Raw genomic sequence first — 20,323 nt, 5'->3', positions numbered from 1 at the left:
AATAAAATCTTTAAAAAAAAAAAAAAAAAGAAATACCATAGTTTTCTTATTACGGAAAGACGTTCAAAATTTCGTCATTAAAACTCTATGCTAAAGCAAGAGTTCTCCATTCAAAACCAAATACTCCATGGGAGAGTTAACACATTTAAATTAGCGGCTAATACTTTAGAGCACAGCTTTTTGGAAGGTTGCCAACTAAATTACTGAAGAAGCTTTGAACTGGATGAGAGTCATAGTAAGAAAGTATAGGTAGGAGATAGTGCAGAAGCCCCATCCTGGGGAATAGGCTGAAATCAGAAGGTGTAATATTCTATATGAGGGTATCTCACCAGCTAGAGATGGACTTAGAAGCTGTGAGCCCAAGTGTGGAAGGATGATGACAAATTATTGTAGGGTTTGGAAGGGAATTAGGAAAGCAGCCAATTCAATTCCTTCATTTTACGGATGAGGAGACTAAGCCTTCAGTGCCTTGCCCAAGGTCATAGAGCTGGTTAGCAGTGGGGTCAGGTCCCTGATTCCTGCCCAGTGCCTTTCCTCTATATTATGAAGACAAACTACACAATTTTGCTTAAAATGGCACTGCTCTCAGGTTCTAGCACCATGCAAAGTGAGTGAGATTGATGAGGTGGTTGAAGTAGTCTATTTGGGAGTAGAAAATGCCTCTCCCTGAGGCCACACAGCCATTCTTGTCAATAATGTTTGGGTAAATGCATCAGTGTGGTCTGTCTCTGTAGAGATTGGCAGAGAATATACAATATTCACACATTTATATTGTTCTTACTATTGATTGGTCTCTAAGTCCTGGTTGAGGACATGCACAGGATGCTTTTGCGGCTGAACATGTAGTCCCACATGAAGACAAATATTGCCAAATGGATCCTAGATGAGTAGAGAATGGTTGTGGTATGGTGTGTGGAAGCCATCACCGATGGCATCTTTAGGGAGGTGACCAGCCACATCATCTTTGCTCTGTCGTAGGGCAGATGCTGAGTGCTTGTACAATCGGCACTTTTAGAGTTTGTTTCTGAACCATTGCCTTTTTAGAATTTCTCTTGAAGCATCAAGCTTCCTCACTGTGGCTGAATAATCATTGGTCATCTCCTTTCACCTGCCTTGTTCTCATTTTAAAGAAAGGCTTTCAAGGACACCTCCCCCCACACACCCAATTCTGTGGAACTTGGACCCAAAGTCAGTCTTGTTTCTCAAGCAGCCATCCAGGCAGGTGCTTCTCAAACACAAAGGCGCATATGAACCACCTGGGCATCTTGTTACAATGGAGATTATAATTCAGTATGTCTGGGATGAGGCTAGAGATTGTGCCTTTCAGACAAGCTCTCAGAAGATGCCAGCGCTGCTGATCGGCAGACCCGCTTTGAGCAGCAAGGTTACGGCTTAGCCTCGGCCTGACTTGGGGAGACACTTGTGAGGTCTGCTTGGGCAGGCTTTGCCCCACTCCATTCATAGGAGAGTGTTTAACCAGGACCTTCCTGGGCCCAGAGGGAAAATTATTGAGCCTATTATGCACTAGCAGTGAACATGGATCTTTGCACCTAAGCCTTCTTAATCAAATCTGCAATATTTGTGGGTGGGACTGTTTGCTTGCACAAACACCCTACACTTGCCCACAGTAATTAGGTAATTGAATTGCAAACAGTAATTAGCTGCCTAACTGCCTGCTTGTTCATGCAGGTATCCAATTTGCTTTTGAAATGTGGGCTTATACTGGTGAGAATGGAAGCTGCCGTTAAAGACTGCAGACACAATTAAGAAGGCCCATTGAAAACCTGGCTCTGAGTGAGCCGGCTGTTGCATACTTCTCCCTTATTATTATTAATTTTTTCCTCCCTATTTCAGTTACTCTGATTACATTTTTTCTCTGTGACTTAGAGAATCTCAGTTCCATTGTGTTACTTAAGAAAAATGAGAGGTGGTATTGGATACCTGTTTTCGTGTCTTCAGGATAAAATTAAAAACTAAGCGTTGTGTAATAGAGTGACAGCTGGTCTGCTGCTTTCTTAGTGAACTGACAAGCTTGTTTACTTCCTGAGAGCTTGTCTCTCTGCACAGCCCATCATGAAAACAGGTGAGGGCTCCTGATGCTGTCTCTCCCACACAAGTGGGATACGTGCTCCAAAACGTGGCCCCAAAAAACGCAGTTCTCTTTTAACCCATCCGTGTTTGTTTTCATAACAAAGAAGAAATTAGAAATCAGAAACATCTGCCTTTCCGATGAAGCGAGTTCATGTCGGGCCTTCCCATGAAGCTTCAAGGACGATGTTAAGCGATTTCCCTCCAGCCATTTGGAACTATTCATTCTTTTAAAACATGCCTCCCAATCCACTCTACCCACTTACCTCCAATGTCTGAGATTTGGACTCTCCAGTGTCCTGAGCTGTGGGTCCCTGGGCGTCAGTGCGCCAAGCTCTGCTGAGGGCCATAGAGCGGTGATCTGATTCCCATCACGCCCTGGGGTTCTTCCAATGCAGCTTCAGAAAGGTGACCTTGAACCTGCTGACCTCTAAAACCCTGTCCAGCTGAGCCAGCCCATCCTTTCTGGCAGGTGAAAATCTTAAGAACACACAATTTTTCCTAACGTAGAACAACAGAGTTTTCAGATAGCATAGCGCAATCTTTGCAAATTATATTATAATAGTATTCATTTACTAATACCGCCTGCGGAGTCATGGGGCTTTTCAGTTCTTTAAAGTAACAGTTTTGATTCGACTCGATTCCTGCACACAGGCTAAGTTTTTAGAAGAACATGTCTTGCAAAATCTCCCTTCCTTTTCTTTTTTTTTAAATAATTGGCAGGAAGACCATTGTGTGGTCCCCAGCTTTAAAAGATGTCTATAAAAGAGGATTTAGAAACATTTAAACTAGATTGCTGAAATCCATTTAGTTTTAATTTCATTATGAAGTGTACTAAAGGGCCAGTGGTCAAGGCTGTTACTAGAGATTTCGGAGGTATAAATCTGAGGCATCATTAGGAAAAAATTAAAAGGAACAAAAATCAAGGGCATTTTTATATTCAGTGCAAGAGAAAACACTTGGATACAGAAAACTATGACTGTTAAAAATAATAAGGAGGCAACTTAGATGTTAAGCTGAGAAATTAGAACATTAATGATGGTTGCTCCCATTAGATAAAGGAAGAAGTGAAGTATGTAATTTTAAGACCCCTCCTCCCTTCACACAATAATCCTCAACAAGCACCCTGAAAGTCTCCTTAATATTGTTTCTTTTATATTAGGGAGAGCAAAAATCCCGAGGATTCCTCAGAGAGTTTCCTTTTGAATTGATTTTTTGAAGAGCAGGGAGTAAGCTTTCCTGGTGAATAAATCACAAAATTGAACCCGGTCCTTCCTCTTCAGACCTCCTGGAGTGGCCTTTGGATGGCCTTCATCATTTTTCTTCTGGACCATGACAATCTCACTGAATTAGCCATGCCCTCATCTTTTTTTCCTCTTCTCGCACACACTGTCCACACTGTCACCAGAATTATTTCTTTGAATCAAAAATCAGCATGTTACTTGAACGGTTTCCTGATGCTCAGAAATAAAATCCTTATTGTAGGGGCACCTGGGTGGCTCAGTGAGTTAAGCCTCTGCCTTCAGCTCAGGTCATGATCCCAGGGTCCTGGAATCGAGCCCGGCATCAGGCTCTCTGTTCAGCAGGGAGCCTGCTTCCCCCTCTCTCTGCCTGCTTCTCTGCCTACCTGTGATCTCTTTCTGTCAAATAAGTAAATAAAATCTCTTAAAAAAAATCCTTATTGTAGCACAAAAGGCTGTTTACATCCTGGCTCTTCCCTATTTAGGCAACTCTCCCTCAGCAGCCCTCTACCCAGCCATGCATCCTGCATCCTGGTCATACTAAAACTCTGAACAGTCCCTGAATGTCACGTGTTCTTGTTACACTCTGTCATTTGGTGCAGGGGTCGGAATCAGGCTGGGATAAAACAGAGACCAGTTGTAGGGTATGGTCAAAACTCATAGGAAGGGGAGAACTTATGGGCAGATAATTGGGAGTGATTGTACTTTAATACTTTCAAAGGTTTATTGAGTAGAAAGAACACTTGTCTAAATAAGCTCAGTGCATAGCAGTTACCCATATCACATTGCTTTATAACCAACATTCAAGGAATTATATTAGCCTCTTGGCTACAGAGCATATGGAAGTCCAGATGGGTGTAGGTTTTTTTCCCTTTCCATTTTGTTTAACTTGTGCTGACGGTATCAGATTTTCCATCTCCAGAGTCATAGCTTGTACTTGTAAACACAGTGAGTTCAGTGGAAGAGGAGAGGGAAAGGCAAAAAAAAGTGTTTTATGAGGAGAGGACAGCATTTACCTTCCTTCTTAATGTCCAGTAATACAAGGTATCCGTGAAGATCAGCTCCTCTCTAGCAGGAAAAATTCAAGGTTTGGTGCTCTTTAGGAAAGAGACAGTTTATAACATCTGCAGCCTCATAGAGCTGAATAAATTTTTTGATTGAGTTAAATTTTTCTTTTAGATAATCTATAACCTGGGAAGGAGAGTAAAACATTTGGAAATAATCTCCCGTCTTTCATTTCACTGCTTGTTCTGCATTCTTTTCCCTGCTACTCTGCAGGCCAGGGGCCCTTGGTCTTCTAGCAAAGAGAAATGACCTTCATTTCCAGGAAGCTGGAGAAGAGAGGAAGTCAGGGATCAGGGCTGATGACAGGATCTTCTTATAGTTGGGAGATGTCTCTACTGCTTGTTTGGTGCTTCTTTCCTGGGAATGGAGGCAAACAAGGGGAGTAAAATAGTCCTTCCAATAGGAGGTAGACCCTGAATGGATACAGACTTTACCTTTGCATACACCACAATAAAAATGCACATGGACATAGTCTCTTTAAGGTCACAAAGTGTAAGGGAGCACATGTCCACCCACCTATAAGGACGGTACTTTGGGTCACTTTTCCTGAGATATTTATTAAAAGGGATCATGTCCATTTAATTTAATTAGAAGAAACAAAAATTACCTGTGTTATGTAAAGTATAAAAAGCACACGTACACTTACTGCCAGCTGCCCTTTGGTGAGGACCCTCCCGTGACTGGGATTCAGACTACTCAAAACAAGCAAGTTCAGGGCACATGGGTGGCTCAGTTGGTTGGGCGACTGCCTTCAGCTCAGGTCATGATCCCGGAGTCCTGGGATCGAGTCCCGCATTAGGCTCCCGACTCCATGGGGAGTCTGCTTCTCCCTCTGACCTACCCTCTCATGCTCTCTCACTCTGTCTCTCTCTCAAGTAAATAAATAAAATTAAAAAAACAAAAAACAAAAAACAAGCAAGTTCACTCAACAGAGAGTCACTGATGTCCAGAGTTGTCTCCTTTAGTTAGATGAGAGTGTTGAAACTAGACTGATAGAGCAATGGGGTGGGGCGAGGTTGGAGAGTGAAATACCCATGATTTCTGACAAAACCAAACTGCCTTTCTTCCAGCTAGAATGGGCAGAAAATCTTAATCTGATTACTCAGAAAAGCCAAAGGCAGTGATTCTGGAAGCACAGAACGTGCCTCCCCTATCTATAACTGTGCTAGCTCTAGAGCAGCCCCTAAAGGGGAGGGGATATTTATTCATTGGGTGGGTTCTAAGTAAGTGATTACCCTTGTATCCACTACCATGCCAGGAACTGGGAAAAGCTAATGAATGTGCTAAATTTCTGTTCCTATTGGGGTTGCTGTCTGGTGAGAAACAGAAATGGGATGGAGTGTGATGGGGCCAGTCTACTTGGAGATACAGAACTCAGGTAGCTCATAACTATACCAGACACTGTGCTAGTCAGGTCTTTGACATCCACCAGTAGATCCCATATTCTAGTTCAAGATTTCTAAAGCTCTGAATCTCATAACCCCTATTCCATTGATTTATATAGTCATTTTATCTTTATTTGAAGAGCAGAAGGGAGAGGCTGGCAACTTTCAAGTCCTGAAGAAAGTAATGCTGCCTTTGTAGGTCATGTTTTGCTAATTCTTCCTTTATTCAGTCAGATCACAGATTTGTAGCTTGTACGGTTGAATAAGATGCCATCTACATTCATCCTTCAAGCAGGAAGAATGTGAAAACTTAATAAACAGGGGAGTCGTGATCACTGAGACTAACAAATGATCCCCACCTTGCCTGCTGTTATGGTAGAATGATTCCCCCACCGCCATAATTCATATGTTGAAGTCCTAACCCCCAGGATCTCAGAATGTGACTATATTTGGAGAAAAAGCCTGTTAGTGTGGGCCCTATTCAGTCCACCCGGTGTCCTAATAAAAAAGAAGAGATTAGGACACACAGAGAGACATCAGGAGTGAGTGTGCATGAAGACCTCATGAGGACACAGTGAGAAGGTGGCCATCTGCAAGCCAAGGGGAAAGGCTTGGAACAGCTTCTTCTCTTGTTCTCTTTCCTCTGTTCTCAGAGGAAACCAACCCTGCCGGCACCTTGATATTGGACTTCCAGCCTCGAGGACTGTGAGAAAATAAATTTCTCTTGTTTAAGCCACTCAGTCTATGGTATTTTGTTATGGCAGTTCTAACAAGTAATATATTTGCCTTTGTATCTTTTGAATATGCTGTGGTTCAGTAACTTGATGGACTAAACTTTCAAAAGAAAAGAACCATACTTCTCCTTAGTTCCCATTCAGACGAGGAAAGGTGCTTGAATTATTCTTCTAACATCTCTTACGGTCACTAAACTGGACACATCATGAACACTATATTTACTATTTGGCAAGCTCCCAAATCCAGGGGGCACTATTAACTTTGTCTCACATGGATTGAGTTCTTTAAGGGTTGAACCTGAGAAGTCTTCTAATATTTGATATTTGAATATTGACATGCTTTAAGAGAGGGCTCAGAAATAAATGACCACTTCAGATCTGTTCTGGCTCAATGATCCACAAGTATATATACCTTGAAAGGACTTTGATCTTCTCCAAGTCTTTATATAAATTCAAAGTACTTAGTATTTTTGAAATATCATCTGCCATTAAAATTATTTTTTTCTATTGGATGTGGTTGAAAATCACATAGATAATATTTAATAATCAGGAGATTGACATGTAAATCACCATTGTTTGAAAAAGCTCACTGATGCGAAGATGTAATTTTCTCTCTCCTCCCCAAACCAGTAAGAAAGCAAATAACAACCTTTTCGTAGTCCTGTGGTTAATAGATTGAAGATTTGTGTTGGGAGAGGGGGTATAAAAATGCTTTGTTTCTGGTGCTTTCAGGTTGATAAAGTGTTAGATAATCCAGGCTTTTTACCGAAATTCATTTCCTCTGCTTAATGACTAATTGTGGCAAAATAGACATGGCTTCAGAATCCATGTCTTTTCTATTTGCATTTTTTCCTTCTGATTCTTAGATTTAAAATTCCAGTTGTGCTAGAAATCATGATATGTCTAACACTTTTTGAAAATTATATAGATCAAAAGAGAAAGCGTGTTCATAAAAAGCTTTGATAGTCTCCTTCTAATAAACTCCCCTTTTAGACATTTTAAATTTATACAGAAAAGCAGTGTTCAGTTGGGAAATGCTCAGATATTGTGCTTTAAAGCCTTAATTTACGTGATCAGCTTGATCCACATGGTGCACATTATCCCTAATTGTTGGCAGAGGGAAAAATTTAGCTTGATAATATTTTCTACCCTTTGTGAAAAGAAAATATGCTTATTAAGGAACCTGGGAGGCAATGTTGGGCTGCTACTAGCACAGGGACCAGCTCAATGTGGGCAGAGTTGCTGTGGGGGTGTCAGGAGACCTTTGCCTGTTCAATTTTCTGCTGCCTGGTTCCTCAGAGATCACTAATTCCTTTTTTATGCTATAGCCAATCCAATACCAATGAAGACAACATCTATGTTCAATAGGTATATTTTTGCCAGCTTATATTAAATAATTCATTATAAATGTTTGAAGGGCTGATATTAGCCTTTATTAAATATAGAAGTAGGCATCATCAGCATTCCCTGATGAAAGCAATCAACCCCTTTAATGATTCCTCTCTCCAAGTGGTATTGTCAGGACTGTTAATTTTAATTTTTTTAGAGCATTTCTTATGGGTTATGGGTTATGAATCATGTCCCCCCACACCCCGCCAAAAAAAGGTGTTGAAGTCCTAAATGGCGGTACCTGTTAAATGCGACCTTATTTGGAAATAGGATCTTTCTAATGATCAAGTTAAGATGAGGCCAGTTGGGTGGGCCCTAATCCAATATGACTCGTGTCCTTCTGAAAAGGGGAAATTTGGACATATAGAAAGACATGCCCGGAGGGAAGGTGATGTGAAGACATAGGGAGGAAGCTACAAGCTGAGAAAGTCTTTTTTTTTTTCCTTTTTTTTTTTTTTAAGATTTTATTTATTTATTTGACAGAAAGAGATCACAATAGTCAGAGGGGCAGGCTGAGAGAGAGGAGGAAGAAGGCTCCCTGCTGAGCAGAGAGCCTGATGCAGGTCTCCATCCGAGGATCCCGGGATCATGATCTGAGCTGAAGGCAGAGGCTTTAACCCACTGAGCCACCCAGGCACCCACAAGCTGAGGAAATCTTGAGGCTACCAGAAGCAAGGCGAGAGGCACGTTCTTTCTCATAGCCTTCGGGGGAATCAACCTAGTCAACACCTTGATTTCAGATTTCCTAGCCTCCAGAGGCATGAACCAATACATTTCTGTTTTTAAGGGCACCTGGTTTGTGGTACTTTGTTAAGCAGCCCCAAGAATCTACCACACCAACAAAGTCTCCTCTACCAGGATTAGGATATTTTCATTCATTTGAAGTCTTTGCATGGATGCCATGTGCTTCCACATTAATCACTTCATTTAAAATGGCACAAGCGGACATTTTTTATCTCCATTTAATTTTTCTCCTCAGCATTTACTGTTTAACGCACAATATGTATTACTTATTTACACTTTTTTCATCTTTCCCCTCACTTTAATGTGAGTTCCACAAAGGGAGTGAGTGCTGACGATTTTGCTTCAAGCACAAAGCTGATCCTCAGATAGTTGCAATATAAGTGATTGAAATAATTAGCTGCTTCCTCACCTCACTCCATTCTGTATCATCTTCAATACCTATCTTACTCAGAACACAACCACGTCACAAAGACCACTACAAGGGAAAAACAAAAAGGAGGAATGAAAGGGTGTTGCCTATTTTCATGTATGATTTTTGGTTAAGGTTTTATTTATTTGCAAGAGAGAGAGAGAGCACAAAAGCAGGAGGAGCAGCAGACTCCTTACTGACTAGGGAGCCTGATGCGGGTCTTAGTTCCAGGATGTAAGGATGACGACCTGAGCCAAAGGCTGACACTTAACCAACTAAGCCACCGAGGCACCTCTGTTGGCTAGATAGTTTACTGCTATGTTTGTAGCTTCTTTTTTGCTTTTTTAATGGAATCTTTTCTTTTTTTTTTTATTTTGTTTTATTATTAACATATAATGTATTATTTATTTCAGGGGTACAGGTCTGTGATTCATCAGTCTTACATAACACACAGCACTCACCACAACACATACCCTCCCCAACGTCCATCACCCAACTACCCCATCTCTCAACCCCCTCCCTTCCAGCAACCCTCAGTTTGTTCATGTATGACTTTTTTGTTTGATGTGTATGTACTTTGCTGGCAAAGCATCAGATTCAGTAAATGAGATTATTTTTGCAAGATAAAAAAAAAGAAAGAAAGAAAGAAAGGGTGTTGCATAGGAGATGCTGGGAAATTTGCCTAATCTAGGATGTAGTTCATTTCAAGTTACGAGTAGTAGAAGAGTAAGACAGATGTTTTTATCTTTCATTTCTATCCATGCCCATACCTTGGTATCAGCCCCTTTCAAGTCTATGAGATTTCAGTAATTTTTAAACAAGTAACATTTCTGAAAGGCTAGCACAGCAATTTTGAATGTTCTTATTTTATCCAAAATCTCTGGTTTTAGATTAACTGCTCAAAGGGAAAAATCCTGAATTTATAATCTGCTTGGGTTCAGATTTTCATCCAGGACACTTTGGTAGGCACTATGTGTGAGTAGATGAGTGTTTTTCATGCCTGTGACCTTATGGTCTCATGGGAGAGTGAGCAATGTTCCATAATATTGGTCCCTGAAGGCAGAGTATTCTATTATTTGGATAAGGTTATGGTGTCCCAGGCTGAGCCCCTTCTTCAATCTCTTCTAACCTAAAATAGTATTGTCTGGGCTGCTCCAGGGTTTTGTATAATTTCTGTCGGGGTTTGTTCAATACAGTTATGCCTAACTGATCACCATATTTTTTATGTTGCTTAAAGTACAATTTTTAATTCACTTGTGAGTTCTATTTCCAACCCCAAAACAGAGAAAAGCAGTTGTCTGGGATCAGAATGTCTTACCACTCATACATATGGCCCTGGGCAAATTATCTAGTCTTTTGAAGCCTGTGAAAAGGGATAACCATTGCTAACCCTACAGGATTATTATTTAGAGAAAAAAATGTATATAAGGTTCTGGAACATGGTAGGTGTTCTGCAAATGACAGAGATTGCTATTTTCCCTGTAGGCTGGCAAATTCAACAATATATTTACCTAACCTACAGGCTCTAGGCTGCTCAGATTTCAGCAGAAATATTAACAGTGGAGCCTTCCCTCACAGGTTCAGGCAGCGAGGTTATGCCTCTAATCCAATTTGCCTCTTCTATATTACAGATATGGATGTGATTCTGTCCCAGAAATTTGGGTTGCAGGTGCCAAGAGGAGAAGAAAGCGTATGTGTGAGTGCTCAGAACTCTCTGGTAGAGTCTTCCATAAAATCCCACTTGGACAATGCCCCAGTGACCAAAAAACAAACAAACCCCAAACATCCCAAACCTCTTGCTTTGATAGTAGCTGAGATTGTCCCAAACATACAAGGGATCTGTGAGTCCATGGCCATGTTGCTCCGGCAGAAACACTGAGTGTGTCCTTGAGCTGCAAGCTCCCCTGTTTTTCTCAAACAGTACTAACTTCCAATTCCACTGAGGTGGGTGGATGTTCATTAAAGCATTTCACTAGCATACAGAGAAAAAGGAAATCAACTTGAAAGATAATTTATGAGCAACCTTTTTTAGTGTTTGAAAATATGCCAGCACATCTAGCAGCAGCCACTCAGGTTTTTATGGATTTTTTGTTATTGTTGTTTGTCATTTTGGTACAATAACCACCTGTAGTCATTAACTCTCCCCATTTCTAGCACAGGGTCTCAAACATCTGTCACTGCAGCCAAAATGTCCCTCAACGGACCTTGACTTTATGTCCCTGAAATGGGAATTTCAGCTCCCAGCGCTGGAATTATGCATATGTCCTCTTTAACGGGCAGCCTGGTGATTCTCACCTCCAGTTCCGCATTCCTAAAGTGGGGTTCCCTGCACCCCACTCCTCCTGGGAACTGTGCTTCAGTTTTTAGGTAATCCCCTAAGTATCTTATCTCTCCTGCTGGACTTCAGGCGCACTGAGGGCAAATATGAAGTTTCCTGCAGTTTTATGTCTCATTCTGCACCAGCAGAGTGGGGGCTCAGTAAATGCTTATTGAGTATATTTTGCATATAGTTCTATAGACATAACAATACTGAGAAGTAACAGACAGGGGAGGAAGGAGAGGGAAGACACCAAAAGAAATCGTTTTGGTTGTTTCTTTCAATGAAAAGATTTTACATCATCGTATGTTGGTTAAGGTCCTAAATTTTCGCAGCTATTTGAATTATCCACACTTACAATAAGGGATGAAAATTCTATGTTTATATATAGGAGGTCTTTTTTTTTTTCTTTCACCCTAAACATAAGTTCTCAAAATGAAGGATGCTAGATCAAATTTTCCCTGTAAATGGTTTATCCTGGAAATCTTTTCTTTCCTTAGTGTAACGCTGGGTATTTACAGCTGCTATAGCTCATCAGTCTCACGCCAGTAAATTATCCTGAGAGATCACAATATTGAGGTTTTAAAGATATTAACATTCTGGTATGATGCTTTTCTTTCTTTATTTTCCTTTTCCTTTTTTTTTTTTTTTTTACTGGAAAGAAACTAATGTAATTTGACCTTAAAATATGAAAATGTGATCCTCCATTCAGACCAAACAGAGGCTCCATATCTCATGGACCACATTTCCAGTAAATGGCCTATGTGTGTTCTAAAGGATGTATTTTTCATGGTTCCCTAAGTGAAACTCAAATCATGTGTGCTCAGAAAAGTTGTTTTCCTTTCCAGAATATCCTGAAGGCTTAAAAAATATTTACAAGTATGAACCTCAATATGAATGTAATTTACCATCTAGGTGACCGATATGCTGACTAAAGAATAAATGTTTTTTTATTTTCTTTAGATACAAATATTCTTATAAAGGATGAATATTATACTTGTGTGTTTATAATAATGACAAATGTAGAAAATTAGGCAAAAAGGCAATGGTATAATTAAGTCCACACATACCTCTGTGGGATTCCCTGGCAAGCTGTAGTCCCTGTCCTGGTGTATACACTGACTTTGTCCAGGCTTAACACAGGCAATTTCTAAACGGGAAACCAGATGAAGCTGGGGAAACCAAAATTTATTGGTTTTGCTTAATTTAAGACATAAAAAAATCCAGACATCATCTGTAGTCGCCAAGGACAATGCTGCCCAAGGCCCTGTTTTAGGCCTTTTGAGATAGCCCTCCTGGCACACTTACTGGGCTCAGAAAAATCCAAGTTAATTTGGAGAATCACAACTGTTTCTGTCAGGTCATTAGAAATGGAAGGTAAAGGAGATTTGCACCATTCCTTTGCTGCAGCCTCAGGATTCCTGACCATGTCCAGTCTGTTCAGCGAGGCAGGAAATAAAGAATGTAAAGAAATTTTAGTGAGCATTGCTCAGAGCCGGACTGCCTGAGACTTTGGGCAGTTTGCGCCATAGACGAGCTGCTTGACTTTGGGCAAGTTACTTGATCTCTCTGTTTCCACACTTATACAGTGGGAATGATGATAATACTTCTTCTCAATGGAGAATGAAGGTCTTTGGGAGGATGAAGAAGTTAATATGTAGAAAGCACTTAGAATAGTGCTGGGCACCAAGTGAGTGCTGTGAAAAGACTTCGCTATTATTTATGTTATCCCAGGACTCTCACGGGTCTCCATATTCCTTTGGGATGACTTTCCCCTTATATACATGTTAAAAATCCTTCTGGTCCACCTTAACTATCATCATCGGAGCCAACTATAAGAGCTGAACTAAGGAAGTTTTATAGGTCAGTGGTTTAGTGCTTGGGTCGGGATCAGAGAGATCTGAGGTCAAATGCATTCTCTATTCTATATCAACAACTTCTTTTTAAAGTGTAGCTTTCTCATTAGGGAACTACTAATGAGGTACTACTAGGCGCTCCCTTTTTGGGTACTGCCCTTGTTAAATGAGGTAATGTATGGGAAGCCTGTGGTAGAATCATCTTCTTCATTTTGATTCCCTTGACATTTCTTTTTCTTCTGGACACACACACATAATTATCCTCCTTGTGTTACGCTTGCCTGGTGCATGTCTGGATTATATCAATTATTTTTCTTTCCCTCCATTGCTTAGCCCAGTGCTACGTTCGTGAGAGCCTATCAGAACACATTTGTGGAAAAAACAAACAATGAGAATGAAAGAGGAATCAGAAATGAATCATGAACTTCTAGGGTCAGCCTAAAAGCCATTACTGTAAGAATATATAACGATATTGATAAACATTCAAAGGATGCCTTTAAAAGTTTCATAGCTCAAAGATACCCTGAAATCTTTGGAAGGCAAAAAAGACTTTTAAGAACCTACTTTAATTTGTTTTCATCCCCCATTTCTTTTGTTGTCATGTGGTGAGGAAGGCTGATTCTCAGGGTCATTGCAAATTGATTTTGTGCTGTGCACTCAAAAGAACTGAAGTAGGTTCTTAGAGTTTTGTTCACTATTACTGCTCCTAAGGATTCTCATTCTGATCATTGATTTAATTTTTTTTCTCTTGGTAATAGGTTTTTGAACTACAACAAAAAATTATTTTTAGCAAAAGTATTAGCCCTGTGGATAATTGCTATGGAATTTTTTTTAGTGTTGTAAATACATGTTTAGATATATTGTAATTCATATGATCCTTCAAAAATCAAATTTGTTGAGTACAACAAATATGATATGTTTTTGCTGGTTATGTTTTGAAATGCCTTTAAAGATCTTTGTATAAATTGTTATAGAAATTTTATAATCTGTGGTAGTAGTCAAAGTATGGAAGGTAAGAGGGAATGTATATAAAATATTATATTTTGTCATTTTATTACTTATATACCTTAAAGAGAGTGTTTTAAAAACTGGTGTTTTATTCTTAATTTTTCTCATTTTACTTGAAAAGTGCTTTCAGGTTGCCCGTTCTAACAGTTTATAGCAAAACCCAACAATCGCCTTTGTAAATATCAGAACTGGTGCATAAACTCCAGAGGGACCCAATCTTTAGCAGCCCGAGTTGGTCACTGGGAGATTGATTTTATGAATTGGTATTCAAAGTGTTTCTTGCCCTGATAAAATATAGCCTCTTCCTCCACCTGAATAGGGTTCTATAATCCACCATTTTCTCAGATTCTTCAGCTGTTTTTTCAGATAATATTCTGCTGGGAGGCTGTGTGCAGCCATCCTACGGAACAGTAATAAATGGACCGTCTGCCCTTTGCTGTGGTTTTAGTCAGCACCTTGGAGAGTAGAGGTTAAACCTTAAAAACGGAAGTGATGGAGAATAAAAAGGGAAATTTCACAAGGTGATGAAAAAAAAAACCATTCCAATTATAAGTGGGAGATGTATACAAATGCTCCATGGATGAAATGGCTTTCCTTACTGTGTGAAAATTAAAGAATCCCTAGACCCAAACCCCTTTAATACCCACAAACAAGACTCCTGCCACGGCAGGAAGTCAATTATCTCCATGGCAACCAAAACAAATAGTGAATATTGCCTTAGCAGACAAGATGGATAAAAGGTGCATCTAAAATTAATTTATGTCTTGGGATCAGACACTTGAGATGAGAGAACTGGTCCATAAAGTACCCAAGAGGAGCTATTAAAAGAGAAACAAAATAAGTCCCTTGTTGAGTTCCCAAGGGAGCCGTGGTTGGAGCATATAAATCCTTTTTGCTCAGCCTTTAAGGGGAAAAGTTGTCAATATTTCCCCATTTACATGCCAGCTTTGATGATGGTCCCCTGTAAATCTCATGCCTGCCAAAGAATGTTTATTAAGAAGGGCCTTCAAGAGTGATCTCTTAATCCATCCTCTAGTACAGTTGGGGATATTATTATTATTATTATTATTCTTGTAACCTCAATTCTGAGATGCAGAGATGCAGATTAAAGTTCAGAAAATTTAAAGACTATAAAAATCTTGCATTAAAAAAAATATATAAGAAGAAGAGGAAAAAGAGAGAACACCATCACCAGCACACAGACTCCTTAGAAGCAAACATGGAGCTGTAAATTTTTCATTAAGTGCAAAAATTTTAAACACTAATTAAACCGCTGTTTGGAAAAGAACTCCAAATATTAAAAGGAAATTTTCAGGAGAGAAAAGGTGTGTCTGCTCTTCTATGCCTGGAGACGTGGCTTTTGAAGTCAGGGAGACTCCAGCAAGAGTCTCCAGTAAGGGGGCGCCTGGGTGGCTCAGCGGGTTAAAGCCTCTGCCTTTGGCTCAGGTCATGATCCCAGGGTGCTGGGATCGAGCCCCACATCAGGCTCTCTGCTCAGCAGGGAGCCTGCTTCCCTTCCTCTCTCTGCCTGCCTGTGATCTCTGTCTGTCAAATAAGTAAAATAAAATCTTTAAAAAAAAAAAAAAAAAAAAAAGAATCTCCAGTAAGAGTCCATTTCTTACCCTAAGTAGGAAGATGGTGGGACAAGAAGGTTGAGTGGGATGCAGATCTCCAGCACTCCCTGCTAGGGCAGAACTCTTCTCCCCAGGCTGGAATCACATTTAATGATTAAGCTGATTTAGGTTTCCTCTTTCTAGTAGACAAATCCCACACCCTTTCTCCAAGGTCACAGTTCCCTCCTTCCGATGCAACATCTAATCAATCCCAGAGGAGCTGTCTCTTTCTTCATGGGATCTCTTGTCAGTTTCCCCCTCCTTTCTATCCACCCTCATAATTGCATAGCTAGGTGATTATTATAGTTTCCTAATTTACCTAGCCACCTTCTTGCTCTCCTCACCTGTATCTTTCCCATGCACTTGGGTTCATTTTTCCAGAAGATCATTTTATTTTTTATTCCTTTACTAAAAACACGACAACAAAGCAAAACAAAACAAAGCAAAACAAAACACAATGACTTCCTGTTGCTTGTAGCATAAAATCAAGATTCCTCTGTGTGACATTTACGTTTCTCCACCAGCTGACCTTAACCTTTACACTAACATATCTCCCCACCAAGTGCTTCCACGCATCCATCATTCTAGTCATTATCACTTACCACAAATGCCTTATACTCTCCCATGTGTCTTTACTCCAGCAATTCTTGTTACTTACTGGAATAGCCTCCCCTATGGGCTTTATTTCTTTCTTCCCAACACAAAGAGCACCTCTTATACATCTCTTAAAAGCCAACTCATATTTTACATTTCTGAACACTTCCTAACCCTACACTTCCTAACCTCGTGATCTCATTTTCCTCTGAATCCAGTGGTACTTAGTATCTGTGGTGGGCAGAATAACCTCAAGTCCCTGGAATCAAGTGATGTGTTATCTTACAGGGTAATAGGGACTTGGCAGATGTAATTAAAGTCACAGACCTTAAAATAGAGAAAAAAAAAATGGTCTCAATCTAATCACAGTGGCCAAGCCCTTAAACGCAGAGATGGCTGCATTCAGAGAGATGTGATAGAAGGGAAAAGTAGAGAGATTCTTAAGTGTGAGGAGGATTTGAGGCACTGTTGCTGGCTTTGAGATATAGGGGCCCACATGAGAGAAATGGAGAATGTTCTCCTAAGAAGTTAGGCCATAAGGGTGGTCTAGAATTGACAGCCAACAACGGAATGGGAGCTCAGTCCTTCAGCTTCAAGGAACTGGATTCTGCGAACAACCAGGATGTAGTAGGAAGAAGGTTCTTCCCAGAACTTCTCAATGAGACCCCAGCCTTGATTTTAGCTTTCTGAAACCTGGGGCAGAGGAACCAGCTAAGCCAACCACAACTTCTGACCAATAGTACCGTGAGATAAGAAATTTGTGCTGTTTTAAATCCCTGAGTTTGTGGCTATGTGTTATGAGAGCAATAGAAAATTAGTACGTCTTTACTGTGCATTTCACAAAGTGGGGTGTTCAAGAGATTGGGGTTTAGAATTGGACTATTGGTCCAGAAATTGCATGATCTTAAGGCAAGTTACTGAATCTTTTAGGTTCTACAGCTTCATCATCTTTAATAAGGAAACCCATCATCACTCATGATAATTCATAGGATTATAATGAGAATCAACTTAGATATGACATAGGAAGGCATTAGAAACATGCCTGCCACATACTAACATTCAATAATGCTATGCCTTATGGCTATTTATATTAATGATGAGTTTCTACAAGTAGATTCCAAGTTCCTGAGATATGGACAAGCAATGGATTAAAAATGATCACAAAGTCTTCACAGTTCTTCCCATGAAGTGACAAAGCTGCTTTTTCTCCATCACTTGCATCTGGGCTGGTCTTTTTGTCTTTTCTTGTCTAAAAGAATATGATGGAATTGACGTCATGAGAGTCTCAAGAGGACCTGCAGCTTTTGCTTCTTTGCAATGTTTCCACCATCATGGGAAGAGGCCGGGGGTGAAAGACAAGCTGGGGAGAAGCCTGGCTACCTCTGTCACTTCAGAGAGCCCCACCAACCATCCTCCTTACTAACCATCAGAGCATCTAGCACCAGCCAAGCCCCCAGCTCACTGTAGCCACAGAAACCAGAACAAGAACTACCCAGTCCACCCACAAGATCCCGAAATATAATAAATTGTTGTTTTCACCTGCTCAGTTTCACTTTTGCTTGGGCAGCAATACATAGCTGATGCTGGAGATGACCTTAACCTTCCTTGCATTTTCCCCAGTTGCCTCCTTAGAACTTAGCTCAGAGCCTTGTACATTATCAATACTTAAGAATTTATTAATGTAATTATTACCTACTTTTTTTCTTGATTTTTTTCATATTTTATTTATTTATTAAATTAAAATTTTAATTTAGTCTGGTTATAAAGAAACCTAGACATGTATTTGCCAATGAGTTTCATCATTTGGGTAAAAACACACTTGTCCTTACACTGTGTAGTCAGGATAAGGCAAGTAAGAAAGATGTTATTGGTTATAACTGGATAAAAGTGTGAGTAATATATCTTTGACTTATGCTGATTCTGTGCAAGTTATATAGCCTCTATGGGCCTTGGTTAGCTAATCTGTAAGTTGGGAGGCTCGTATTAGAAGCTCTACATTCTTTTCCAAGCCCCACATTTCACCATGGAACCCTCTGCCTATGGATCTGGCATAGGTAGCTGTGCCCAGGGGGGCAGAAGTGCTGAGTTCATTCCAAGTTTAAAGCAGTTGTCAGAGAAGAGAGACTAGCCTTTGTGGTAGAAGCCAAGACCCAGTGGTCCCTGTTTTAAGCCATTCTGTTTCATGATATATTTTGTCATTTGTTGGGAAGGAAATTAATTGGTGGTCTTTGTCTAGTTTGCTCTGTCCATATCATAAAGTACATCACAATTGGCAGATGGCTGGCAGCCTCAGCAGGGAAAAGAGAACATGGAATCATTTTAAGAATGAATGGGCCTCTTATACCTTGCCTCATGGCACTTTCTTTCCCATTTGTGTTGCAATAAACACATGTTCCAGCAATGCTAGAAGATGCTAAAACTTGTTCTATGTTTGGTCAGTAAGGGGAAGGAAGAAGGTAATTTTCTTAATCTAAACTAATCTAAATAATGTCTTATGCCTCTAGGGAGGTAGTTTACGAATACAAATTATTTTTTGTTGTATGATTACTGTGCTCTCCTAGTAAGTGCATGCTGCTGATCACAACAGAATGAAAATGATCTGTCCCTCTGGACAAAGTATCTAAGTGCCTCCTAATGGAGAGTCTCTGAGGTGTTCCATCCACTTCCAGGTCTGAGGATACACATAGCTGCCGCCTCTGGCCTCCTGTTCTCTACTCTAGACCACCTTCTTCTTCCTCCCCCTCCTCCCCTCCTCCTCTTCCTCCTTCCCTCCTCTACTCCTTCTTCTTCTTCTTCAAGATTTTTTTAAAAGATTTCATTTATTCATTTGACAGAGTACCCAAGTAGGCAGAGAGACAGGCAGAGAGAGACGAGGAAGCAGGCTCCCCACTGAGCAGAGAGCCCGATGCAGGGCTCAATCCCAGAACCCTGGGATCATGACCCCAGCCGAAGGCAGAGGCTTTAACCCACTGAGGCAGAGAAAGAGGGAGAAGCAGACTACCGGCTGAGCTGGGAGCCCAACATGGGGCTCGATTCCAGGACCTGGAGATCACGACCTATGCCGAATACAGATGCCAAATCATCTGAGCCACCCAGGTGCCCTACTCTAGACCTTGTAACTGTGGCTGGCTTCTCTGGTCTCCATCCCATAGCCATGAATATGAACCTTCATTCTTCTTCTTCATCATTCCCACCTCCTCGTCTCATTCTACACTAGTGTCCTACAGTTTGAGAACCACAGACCTTCCACCCCTGAGGTGAGTCCAGGTTTCTAGAACAAATACCTTATCCCTGGACTGGGAAGTAAAGATAAAACATCTTTTTTTTTTTTTTTTTAAGATTTTAAAAAATTTTTATTTGAGAAAGAGAGAGAGCATGAACAGGGAGGGGCAGAGGGGAAGGGAGAAAAAATCCAAAGCAGACTCTGCACTAAGCCCAGAGCCTAATGGGGGGCTCTATCCCACAACTGTGAGAATATGACTGGAGTCAAAACCAAGAGTCGGACACTTAACAGACTGAACTATGAAGGCACCCCAAGATATAAAGATCTTTTAAAGTTCATGTAGCAATAGAGAAAAGTAAACTAAATTTCTTAAAAGTTTTCCACATCTCTAGCATCCTTCATGCAAACAGAATATACTTCTATAAATCAATCAGATGGAAACAATTTCAGAACGCAGCAATTTCCAGTATCTTTCGTCATGAATTGTTATAGACAGCCATGTGACACACACTTGCACATTGTATCTAACTTCAGTGTACTTCCCATAGCAGTCTCACAAGTAATTACCAAATATTTTTAGACTTTAAAAAATCAGTGTGATCAAATAAATGGTCACCAGGCCATCAGCCAAATGTTAATATGGATTTAAAATTATAA

Source organism: Enhydra lutris, unplaced genomic scaffold (assembly GCF_002288905.1).
Source record: "Enhydra lutris kenyoni isolate GAN:26980312 unplaced genomic scaffold, ASM228890v2 scaffoldscaffold15, whole genome shotgun sequence".
Lineage (NCBI taxonomy): Eukaryota > Metazoa > Chordata > Mammalia > Carnivora > Mustelidae > Enhydra > Enhydra lutris.
The sequence above is the reverse complement of the archived record's forward strand: the minus strand, read 5'-3'. Positions refer to the sequence as shown.